The sequence below is a fragment of the Manacus vitellinus genome, unplaced genomic scaffold, assembly GCF_001715985.3.
Source record: "Manacus vitellinus isolate BGI_N305 unplaced genomic scaffold, ASM171598v3 scaffold_5_pilon, whole genome shotgun sequence".
In the NCBI taxonomy this organism is placed as follows: Eukaryota; Metazoa; Chordata; class Aves; order Passeriformes; family Pipridae; genus Manacus; species Manacus vitellinus.
The window spans coordinates 36,673,246-36,685,568 of record NW_021940682.1 but is presented as its reverse complement, the minus strand read 5'-3'; the positions used below and the strand labels follow the sequence as shown (position 1 = coordinate 36,685,568).

At 37.2% G+C, this 12,323-nt stretch overlaps 1 long non-coding RNA gene and 1 other non-coding gene across 2 annotated transcripts; both read left to right on the top strand.

Annotated features, from left to right (window-relative positions):
* Positions 1-5,913: 5,913 nt before the first annotated feature.
* Positions 5,914-9,427, top strand: LOC108641022. The gene is made up of 3 exons (XR_001921675.1): positions 5,914-5,995; positions 7,613-7,875; positions 9,380-9,427. It is a non-coding gene; the product is annotated as an uncharacterized LOC108641022 (long non-coding RNA).
* A 249-nt stretch (positions 9,428-9,676) lies between these two features.
* On the top strand, positions 9,677-9,837 carry LOC112841257. Its single transcript, XR_003212866.1, has one exon. It is a non-coding gene; the product is annotated as a U1 spliceosomal RNA (small nuclear RNA).
* The last annotated feature ends 2,486 nt before the right edge of the window (positions 9,838-12,323 follow it).

Genomic DNA, 12,323 nt, shown 5'->3' with positions numbered 1-12,323 from the left:
GGTTGCAAAATCTGAAATTCTAACTGTTGACGCTGTTTTGTCCTTCCTTCCTTCCTCCCTCCTTCCTTCCCTCCCTCCCTCCCTCCCTCCTTCCCTCCCTTCTGTCTTTCCACCTGACTCTCAAATGTAGTATTTTTCATTGTATGTCTCACAGACTTTTGTTTCAATGCCTGGCTTTCTGATTTCAGTGCAAAGACAGACACACTTGAATGTGTAGCAAAATCGTATTGTAAAATTTTTCCTTTGACAGTTGCAAAGCATGAAATTACTCTGATGGTGTTGTACTCTTGTCGGTGTAAGGCAACAGTCGTACGAATGAGGTGCAGATGTTGACTAATATCAAATACAAGTGCAAGGCAGAGTCCATACTGAGGCAGATTCTCTGGTAATAGACTGGAGCTGATCACAGAATTTATTCCAGACTATCTGTACAATCATTCCTCTAAACTAAAAAGGCTAGATTATGACTTTCTGTGTGTATACACTTGTGAATGAAATCAGTGACAGAAATGTTATTTCTGTACAGGAGAAGTATTTGGCACAAGGCTTTACCTTCTTTTCTTCTGTCAGCTTTGACAATACCAGGAAATATGTTCCCAAGTAAAGAGATAATTCAGTTAAAAGCCCAGTTAGAATTTATCTAGATGAATTAAAAAAACAAGAGAACACCAAGCCCACCCTGGAGTCCAAAGAGCAGGTTCTGGTTAATTGGAAGCCTAAGGAGCCAGTCTCCTTCCTTTTGTGGGTGGTGGTAAAATAGTTACAATAATTAATCTGTTCGAACTCTGTAGCTAAAATTCTTCTGTGGGAAAAACCATATCAAGGAAAAATATGACTTTGAAGAATGAGGTGAATATTTTATCTTAAAATGTTGTGTTTATGGAATAAATACTTATTTTGCTAAAGTTTGTTGATTCATTTTGTCGTGAAGCAAATTCTTATAATAGTGTTTAGTAACATATATAGTTGTCAAGCATTAACACACTCATGAATGTTGTGAACAATCATCTTGTTACTGTTTTTTTCTTCTTCTTTCTTTTTTAAAATATTTCTATTCTTTCTTTTTTCTATTTTCTACTTTTTCTCACAGTTGGTGTAGAAGACATGTTGATCTTTTTCTTTTTTTTAAATTTAGAGGTAGTGATTTTTAGCTTGGGAGTACTAGATTGACTTAAGCATACACTGAAAAAGAAGTCTCCAAATCTGCTGACATGTTTCTATTTTGCTTCTGGAGCAATTAAAAAGTTTCATTGAAGAAAAAGTTTTATTAAAGAAGTCACAGAAAACAGACAGAGCAGCTCTTAAAGTCAGCTAGTCCATCCTCTGTTCTAAAGGGATATCTAAGGATGCCTAAATCATTCTTGATAGAGATTAGTCCAGTTCTCCCTTTGTTACAATTTACCTCCACTACTGTTTGTTCTCTCTGCAGTCACCTTTTACATATCTGAAGACCATTATCATGTCTGCCTACAGTCTTCTCATTTGTAGGTGATGAGGAACCTGGTCCCTTCAATGTTGCCCAGGCGCAGGGAGCTCTACCTGCTTTCCTCTCACCATTTGATTCCTGTCATACCTGGAAATGATGCTTTAAGCCGAAAATAATACTCCATCTAAACTGTCTTTCTATTGACCCTTTTCGAGGATATTTGCTTTTCTTGCAGCCTTGTGGCATTGCTGACACATGTTCAGTCTGTGACCCATTGTGACCTCTGATCCCGCTTGTAGAACTGCTACCCCAGTCATCCCCGTCTTATATTTGTTCAGTCAGTTATTCCCAAGTGCTGTGCTTTGCGTTTGTCCTTAGTGAAACACATTCTATTTTTTTTAATGACCACATGAATCTTACTCTGTAATGCATCCTCTCTATTTCTTCAGTTCATCCTTCTGAATTCAAATCCTGTGGTCTGCATAGGTCTTACAGCTTTTCCAAGCATTGCGTTCTTTGCAAAGCTGATATGAGTGCTATTAATTCCATTGTGCAAACCATTACTGAAAATACTGAAAAGTGGCATATCTGGGATAAGTCCTGTACAGTGTAATGGGTGTGGAATGTCCTGGTCAGTAACTCTTCATTCCTGCAGCTTACAGGACAGGCATGGCGTGAACAGAGGGTTATTCTACTGGTACATCACGACTTGAGAGAGTTGAAGTGAATTTGTGTAAAACCATCCAGGTCTGGGGAGCTTTGAGCATCTTCTGCAACAGGCTGATGAGGGTCCTCATAAGGTCCAAAGCCAAAAAGACAGTAGCTTGAAGCATCAAAGACTCTTCTACAGAACCAGGGGAGTTATATTACCTATGGTCCCTCCCTCTTTGTGTTTATGGATGTACAAATCAGTTTTGTGAAAAATTAAATTGAGTTTAGCCTAGTTTCTTTCTAAAAAAAAAAAAAAAGGGTGTTCTTAAGTGGGGGAAGAAAGTTAGAAATATGAGCAGGAAGTAGAAATATTGTTGGAAGGGACAAACATTCAGGAACTAGAGCTATTGTGGTGCTCAGAGTAAACCATGATGTTTAAGTTTTCCTATTCATAGAAAATCTTGTTAATTTTCACTTTTGAAAGCATAATTTTTTTTCCTGACTTAAGTGCTATAAATAGTATGTTTCATTAGGAAATTGTATTTTTCTCAAAAACTTCTGACAAGGATTTTTTTGCTTTCATTCCTGCTTCTCCATGAAAATAACCCACCAAATATATTTGGGTTTCACATAAGTTTTTCAAAATACGATGTATTTTAAACTAAATTTCTATTACAGTTATTTTTTTCAATAACTTCCAATAAACAGATATTTTATAAGAATGGTCTTTTGACAATATATTTTGTTGTGGAAACTGCTTTTCTTTCTTAGAGCTTCCCGTAAAATCTTTCCTTATCTAAACTCATGATAAAGATGAATTTGCTGTTCTTGCTAACAATGATTGCACTCCTTTCCAAGGCCATTTACAAGAAAATAAATAGTTGAAGCTGCATGTGCACTTACCCTTTCTGTCTTTAGTTCAGCATATGAGAAAATAGAGATCTACAAGGAAACATTTTAAAATGTTTTGTCTGCTCATCAACCTTGTAATTAGCTGCAAAAATAATGCACACTTACACATAGCTCCTTTGTTTAGGCATGGCAAGGCAGGATTCCTGAGACCAAACTCAGATTTTTGCAAGGGCTCTTTATGAGTGCTTACTTATTTAATGCAAGTAAAGTTACCAAATACCACACCTTCTATTTATTACATGGTTTCTAAAGTATAGCCCTACATTTCCTTTGAAAGAAGTAAGGCATGGAAAAATTACATTAAAAAATGATGTGTCAATGAAGTAATTTTCCCTTAAGATATAAATGATTCAGAGGCTGATTCTTGCTGCTGTGTTACTCAGTGAACAACAATACCACCTAATATAAAGCAGTGTTTTGCTTTATATTGATATTGCTCTTGACTGAGTGACACTGCATTGTATTAGAATAATAAAAACAGAATCAATCAATAGTATCTCAAGCATTAGAATAATTAATAAGTGATTTTTGGCATAAAAAATATCCGGTTCTGGCACAGCCACAATTTGAATGAATTGACCTGGATTTAACTCAAGGTTTTCTCAATACAAGACTTGTCTGAAAAAGAGCAAATGTAGTTACCAAATCAATGACATATGACCACAACTGAAACATATTTGATGGAAAAAGGAAATTGAGAAATCCAAGACAATAAGATAAGGCAGTGGTCTCTCCATGGTTTATTAAAGTTTGGAAATGTGTAACCTTTAAGAGACTAACTTGCCCCATAATTTTGCAACTCTCATTCAGAGCTGCTATTTTGCATTTCAAGCAGTATTGTTACTTGAAATGAAAAGTTGAAACTTAAATGGATATTTTCTTTATTTTTACACTTTTTGATGTGTAAACAAAAGCTCAGACTTTTAAAAATTATTATTATTATTATTATTATTGTTTCAACTTTTATCCCAAAATCCAGATACTGTTTGATCTAGGACATTCTTGTCTACTTGTTCTTGAGTAACAGGTGCTGTTGACTGACTGAAAAGCATCAGTTAGTAGTGACTGAAGAGTTAGGTATGGATTTGTTAGCCAGTATGAGACTGGCCTACCTATATATAATGTCTGCTAATGAGGTGGAGGGACTGACTTACCCAGGCTTTTGTCACCTGCCTGACACTTTCTTCTAACTGGAAATATTTGTCCCCTGATCTATCTCCAGCCTCCAGCAAAATTGAATGTCTGGTTACTCATTAACTTTATTCTGTCAAAATGATTTGAGTGACTTTAAATACTTCATAGTGGGGGATCAAGGAAAACCAAACCCAACAAAAAGCCTGGATCAAATTTGACAGAACTAGGCTAGAGGAGACTATGCGTGCAGTGGTGCCAGGAGATGGGAAAGTGCAGCTGTCTCACATGGGATGGGTGGTGAGGCCTGAAAAAGCAGCTTGAGGAAGTCTGAATGGGTAACTACAGACACTGATGAGCCACAGCCAGAGAAGTTTGTCCGACTGGGCTTCCTTTAAATCTAGCCTCACCTTCAATGTACTTTTCAGTTAAGAAAAATGTGTGAGGTCTGAAAATATACACATTTATTATGCTTTTCACCATGACAAAACAAGAGCATCTGAATTTTCTTTGACTTTAAGATCCATTGCAGTATGATATATTAAATCTGATTACTTTAGCCACTTGCATTTGAAATTTGCTACTTAGAAGCATAAGAAGTAAAGCATTGAATGAACATTTTAGCATCTATAGAAAACTGCTCTTAAAAACCAGCTGTTTTGACTCTGGCCAAGAGTGTGAAAGCCATTACAACTTTGTTCATTGATGAACTTTGAACTTTGTTCAAAGATGTGTGTCATTTCGGTTAAAGTTTTAAAACTTGTGTAATCTGGGCAACAGTGAGTTCTTTTGTGCTGTTTCCGCCTGTATTTGTGAAGCTCCTGCTGCAAAGAATCCTATTCATTTGAAAATGAGAACATTTGAGAACACCTATAACATGAGCAACAATCACAGTTCAACTGGCCAAGCACTGATTTACAGTATTTTGTGTAGGAAGATTACTAACGGGCAGGATTCCAAAATACTTCAACAACCTTAAAAATGTTTCCAAGAAAATGTTACTGATTTTAATAATGACTATGCAATACATAGGAAACATGAATGCTAGAGGTCAAGAGATCAGCAAAGACTTCTCAGCAACACGGATTTAACACAGGAAGCAATGGGGAAAGTCTAAAGTTAAACTGCTCAGCCAAGGACAGAACGGAAACTGAGGCAAGAAAAAGAAAACATAAGGTCATAAACATGATGACATCTCTGTGCTAGGAAGATGACTCACAATACTAGGTTGTAAAACCTAGGTACAAAAAGTTCATATAGATTCTAAAAGTAAGGCAGAGTTGGTAATCGTGTCATGTTTTCACCACAGATAAATCTATTTCCCCTTTTCGATTAAAAGGTCAGGGGGATCAAATGCAATCAGACAAAGCACATGGTAAATCACATACTCAAAATACTCTCTTTAATTAGTTATGAAATATAACAATGTTTCAATGAATTCTTCTCAGGTTAGGTAGAGAAGGGATTTTCTTCAAGGTATTTAGACACACAGGAAAAAAAATGCAGAGTTTTAAGTGAAAAGAAAAGCATAATGTTCTGACTTGCTTACATCTAAAACACATCAACTAATTAAAACAGCTGAGGAAAGTGTCATGATCATCTCTGTACTTTTGAATGAGGAGAAATTCAAATGCTTGAGAAGTTGAGTTTTCTGGCTTTGCCTCAGGGAAGCTCTCAAACACGTTCTTATCTTTAAGCACAGATGTTCCCATGGAAATTACTGCTGGTGCCTCAGCAACTTGCAAGATCAAGTTCTTGAAATGTTTTATGTTTGTTTTCTTTCATTACCCTGCATATATTTTGCAGGTTCTACTACAGCAAAGCAGCAAGCTGCTACATGTCTCTTGTAACTGTGGGTACAGAGGAATTTACAATGTAAGCGTTTTGTTTTATATTTTGTGAAATTTGTGCTCTTACATCAAGTCTTTGCTGTAGATTAATTGTAGCACAGAAATGCTGCAAAACTAATAGAAATTCAATGGAGAGGGATGGGAGATATTCCTTCTTTGCTGTCAAAAGCCATTTACTTGTGGGAGAGTTTATGGAGCAAGAGCAATTTATCATGAGTTTTATTACATTGCATGTGAGGTTGGGTAATGAGTTAACAAAACTGTATTGTTTGCTAACAGGAGTCATAGCATTTTGTAAAGGAGAGGAACCTCTTATGAAGTAATACAAAAATATTCTGGCTGTCATATGTGTAAAGGAAATAATCTGCATTCATCTCTTAATAATAAAGGGGTTTGAGGTTGTGCAAGTACACCAATGCAAGATGGTCTTTAACTATTTAAGAGACAGATTACTCAATAATGACTTCTTTCCTAGTTCTTCCTGTTTTGTTCATAGTACTTTTACCATTTTTTTGCACTTACAGCCTACTCTTTGCTTCTAGAGAAAAAGAAAGTACTTTTATATGTAGATGGTTTACTGCTGGCAATATATAAAACTGTACTTTCCTTACATTTTAATGCAACCTCTACCCTTATTTTGTGTTCAGTTAATATTTTGTGAAGCAAAATAGCATTCTCTTCTCCTCCATTGTTTCTGTTGATTCTGTGTCTTGGGATTTTGACAGGAAGAGAGGCTCCAATTTAAAGTCAGAGTTAGCAGCTAAGGGCTTCAAGAATACAGACTAAGCAATTACCACAGAAGTGGCCAGAACAGCTAGTTTGAACGTGGGTCCAAGATTTTCCAAAATTTTCCTTTAAGCAGTCGTTCTGGTTACAGCTGACTCTAATAATCACAGTTAATAGTCATTTTATTCACAATGTCCTGTTTGCAACATCTAGACAGGCATTTAGAATCCTGATTTCTGCCAAGGACTTCCAGGCAACACAGTAATAGGCAAATGCTAACACTGCTGTCAGTAACAGAAAGATTACCACTATAATTTAAAAGACTGTAAGTGGAAAATAGATTGACCTCTATTGTCAGACTTTTCCTTAAAAATAACACAAAAAGGTAAATTCAGATCCAAAATCTAGTTACTTGGTTTATTGGCATAGTTTTGATGCAACAAATATTTCTTAATGTGTAAAATAAAGTATGCCCCAAATCTGTGCAAGCCTCACTTTTCTATTTTTTTAACCTGGATATTTAAGCTAGGGCAGAATGGCCAGCACTGTGACCCTTCTGATCCTATGCTGGTCAGGTAAGGCATGAGGCTCTGCACTGGGACACAATAAAAGGTTTTTAGTTTACAGTCTGGAGAAGCAGTTGCAGTCTTTCAAAATGTGGAAATTTGAAACACTGCAGCCTATGAACTACTCTACATTTTCTGACACAAGAAAGAATGAATAAACCGCATCCTCTGAACATACCAGACTTAGGTAAAACAGCACTTGCTGGTATGAGAATGCACCTTCTGTTTACTCTCCGTGTAAAAAATGCGACTTGTGAAACTTATGCCTCTGATAGCACGTTATTTACTATTCTTTGGAAGTTACCTTGCTTTATAAATGTTTCAAGGTTTTGTTTTTTTTTTTATTTCAGCTTGGAAGATGCTGTTGGACTTTGAATTACCTGTCTCTAGGGAAGGAAGCCAGTTAAAAAACAGTGGCTCTTGATTCATCTTTCACACAAATATTATGATGTTACTCCAGGGTCCTAGGATGAATAATATCAAATAAACCTCCAAGATTTTAAGATGCTTTTGTGTGAGGATAGATAAGATTTGAGGTGTGTGCCATACCTGATGATGTGCATGATGACGTGCCACGTAATAGAAGCTGGGTTTCAAGTTTCTTCTGTTGCTGGTAATCAGTGGCCCTGGAGGCTGGGCTGTTGCTTCAGAGTAGCCGAATGAGCCATTATTTCAACTCTGTCTCTTATAAAGAGAATACTCAATATTTGTGACAAGTATTTGACTGAGATGTACTTGTGTAGATTATTAGATTTCTCTTTTCTTAAAGAAATCCCCTTCAGCTGTTTACAGCTATCTCAAATTTGTTGAAAAACTTTCTGATCTCTAGGTTCTTTCAACTATTGAATTATGTATTTAGTTAAAATTCTTAGTCTGATTGGTTCTGTCATCATTTCACATATTGGCATATTCACGATAACTGAATGCAAATGGAAACATGAAGACACCCGAACAAATTTAAATTTTTATTTGAGTGAATACTGTTTGAAGGTTTGGCCTGGTATTGTTCAAAATGCAGTGCTTCTGAATCAGAAATTATAAACTCACAAGAGAGAGTGTTAGAAATAATCCCTGGATGTCTTGTTCGTATTAGATATAGGCTAAATCATTCTGACAGATTCCAAACCTACTGAAATATTATTTCTTAAAATGTTGATGTTGATTTCAGTGTTACTGGGAGCACATCTTACTTATACCTTTAAAGGTGACTATGAAAGAGGGGGAAGACAAGTATATATGGTGAAAAACAGGGTGAGAAAAGAAACAGAGAGCTGATTGTGTGAAAAAGAAAGAGACACCCTGGGAAAGTAGCAGAGAAAAGGGAAAGAAAAAGATCCCAGTTTTTGTAAGTATGTCTCTCTAGGACGGAGACGGTGCCAAACCTTGGACTTGGAGGCTGTTCTGTCCTTAATACATTGCACATGATTGTCTGAGCTAGAAAAACATTTTTTGTGGTTTTTAAAAAATTGAATTATACTTATATGAAATAAAACAAACTATGAGTTTAAATGATAGAGTAGAAAGAGACAAAATTCATTTTGCAAGCCCTCAGAGAATTTAAAAATCCCTTATGTTCACAAAACCTCAAAATTCATAAGGTTCCTGTATTCCCAGAGTAGGATGCACAAAGGAGTTACTTCCATCTACTTTAGTTTTCATCAGACTCTTTCTGTTCAGCTAACTGGTTCTCCTCTCGAGACATCTTTGTATTAAGGGCGAGATCCAAAATATCCCACTGACACTTCCTGTGCAATCTAAATAGAAGTTTGCTGAGGAGAGAGATTATAAAACCTGGGTAAATTTCAAAGCTACAAGACCATAGGCAATTGAGTATGATTATGAATGTTTGTTTCAGCACCTATGCCTTGCCCCAGGTAGGCTTATTTGCCTTTTAGGATCTGCATCTTCATTCATTGGAAGTATTCAATGTGTCTAAACCACAGAGATGGTCCTTAATGTATTCCTTAAAAAAATTATCTCCTGTTGGCTGCCTGTAGGTAATTTCCCACTTAACAGGGGGTTTTAGCTTGTTCCTCAGGAATGCCATTCCCCACCCAATATGATGTCTAGGCTCTCATCTTAGTGTTTTTAAGAGACTAACGGGGTCCATTTTTCAGACATTGGACTGCCTACTGAGCAATGTGGAGCTGGCTCTCTCTGTTAGCTCCAGATGGAAGCAAACGCTTGTGGCATTCAAACCTGCAAAGCCCATGTATCTTCTAGGTAAGTTATGCCTACCAAGTGGGTGCCAGAGCAGGGGTGTGTGTGTGTGGAGTTAGTGAAACAAGTTGATATGAATAGTTGGTATCAGTAGACTCTGATAATCAGCAGAGATAGCAGGGGGCTGGGTAAATATAAGAAAGGCTGTGCTAGGTCAAAACAAGGATTCACCCAGCCCAATAGGGATGTCTGTGATACCTATCTGACAGGGAGGCATTCTGATCATGAAGGTGTTTTTTGAGAGTGAGCCTCATCACTAGCACTTCAGGTAGACTGATTTCTGCAACTTCCCCAGATCCAGGGAACTTGACAGTAAAATTTGTGATATGGGAAACTGTTTTTGTTCTTTTTCCTGTATTAAAACATATTCCTACCTCCAAACTACCAGTAAATCTTAAGTGGATGCCCAGGGAAAAAAAATAGGAAAAGGTGATCTGGTTGCTGCTTAGGCCCATATCAACTTCTGTCATCTTTGATGTTGCTGCAAGGATTTCCACCCACTTAATGAGAACTACACCTTTTAGTTCAGTTTGAATTTTTACTTGGAGCTTCATTTGATAGTGCTCACTTTTGAATTGGTAGATGCAGTACAAAATTGGTGCCAGACTACCCTCTCCATGACACTTTTAATTTTACACACCTCTGCCACATCCCTCACTCATCTCTTTCCTTGACTGTACAGTCCTGAGTAATTTGATCATTTTCTTACATTGTTGCAGACTTCTAGTAATCTATCCTTGCTCTTTCACAATTTTTCTTTATTGTGAAGCGTGTTCTGAGCCACATTTCTTTATTCAGCTTTGGAGCTAACTCTAGATTTTAGGTTGAACCTTCCTCTAGTCAGGAGTCTTCCTCCTTCACTATTAGTCTAAAAAATGTTGTGTAGTGACTCATTTTTCTAAGGACATATTTATATACAAGCGTGTGTGTGAGAATATGTGAATACTTGAGATCTGCTTCACCTGCTCTTCTACCATGGATGACACAAAGCTGTTGACACATTATTCTATCTGCAGCAGGTTTGGGAACTCAGATGTCCTGGCCAGTATAAGACCCTGTGACTGGAGAGTCACACAGGCTCTTTCTCACACTCAAATTACAGGATCATCACTTATGCCATATGCAGTACAACTGCTTCAGGGACACCCTTCCTGCAGGGACACCATCCTGCAGCATGGTCTTGCCTGCTACTTCAGGTCATCTCTGAGAGATGGCAGAGGTGAATTTGCACTTGCTTGGGATCTGGGAGCAGGTTTATCTTATCTTCTGTGTTTGCTAAGCTGTTGTGTAACTGGACTCCTCCTCCTCCAAGTGAAACAGCAGCTGACACTTTCTCCAGGACTTGCTCCTATAGGTGTAGGGAGTGTGTTCATGTGCCACACAGCACTAGGAAATATGCACAGTGGCACTGAGATATCAGAGGTCATGGATCACAGAGCAGTTGCTGGTGACTTTCGATCACGTGCAGGGGATAGTGTACTGAAGAACTCCGCTGACAAAGACATAGGTGCATGCAGGATTAGGCAACAAGAAAGACAGAATCATAGGATTTTATTTGGGACTGAATAAGTACAAAAGGTTAACTGGATCTACATCAGGTGTTCTGTATTGCACAGAAAGCTGTTGAACAGCTATTGCATTGTCATTGTTGTTGATGTCATACAGCACTGTCAACCTGTATAAGAGGTCAATAATATCCTAGGTGCCTGATGTGGACCTACTAGGAGACAGCTATTGCACTAAGGAAATATCTCTATGGGTTCATAAAGTTGATATTACTGTTATCCCTGCATAACACATGGACTTGGGGCCCAGAAGTGACAACTGTTATCTGGAGTCCCAGTATCATAACTGGCCACCAAAGCCAGTTTTTGAAAAACTCTTCCTTCCTTCCTTCCTTCCTTCCTTCCTTCCTTCCTTCCTTCCTTCCTTCCTTCCTTCCTTCCTTCCGTCCTTCCTTCCTTCCTTCCTTCCTTCCTTCTTTCTTTCTTTCTTTCTTTCTTTTTCTTTTTTCTTTCTTTCTTTCTTTTTCTTTCTTTCTTTCTTTCTTTCTTTCTTTCTTTCTTTCTTTCTTTCTTTCTTTCTTTCTTTCTTTCTTTCTTTCTTTCTTTTCACCTTTCCTCCTTTCTTCCTTTCTCTTCCTTCCTTTTTTCTTTCCCTTCTTTTCTTTCTTTCCTTTCCTTTCTTCCTTTCTTTCCTTTCTTTCATTTCTTTTTCTTTCTTTCTTTCATTTCTTTCTCCCTTCTGCTCTTTTTCCCTTCCTTCCCTCTTTCTCATTCATTCTTATTCAAATATTTGAAAGAGTTGTCATCCTTGTTCTTGTGCTTTCTACTATCCTCCTGAGAAAAAAACAAATACCTTGTAGGGAATAGAGAGGAACATGTTGATGGTTCATGAAGCTGGTGAGAATAATCTCTCTTTTGGTGACTTTTCTTTCCTTCTAAGCATCTCCAAATCTTATTGCTTTCCACAGAGTAGTTTTACAAAATAATGGGTTAGTCATATTATTTGTCTGTGAACACGGCTGTCCGGTTTTCATTTGAAGAGGAAGTAAGTGAGCTTTCACAACCTTTGGCAACAGATAGTTTAAAATCTAGATGACTAAAATTGGAAAGTAATTGGAATAGAGATAATCAGTTTAGAAATGTATTAATAGAACACTAAACTTGGAATTTATACTCATAGCTAAAGAAGATTCATCTGTGTGTTTGTTGTGACATTTCTTCTCAACTTTCTGGATAAGTATCTGTAATGTAACTGTGAACTAATCAGGGTAAAATACTGTACTGAAGTGATATTAGTGAAAGAATGTGTCAGGTGTTCTTGGCTTGGGGCTTTTCT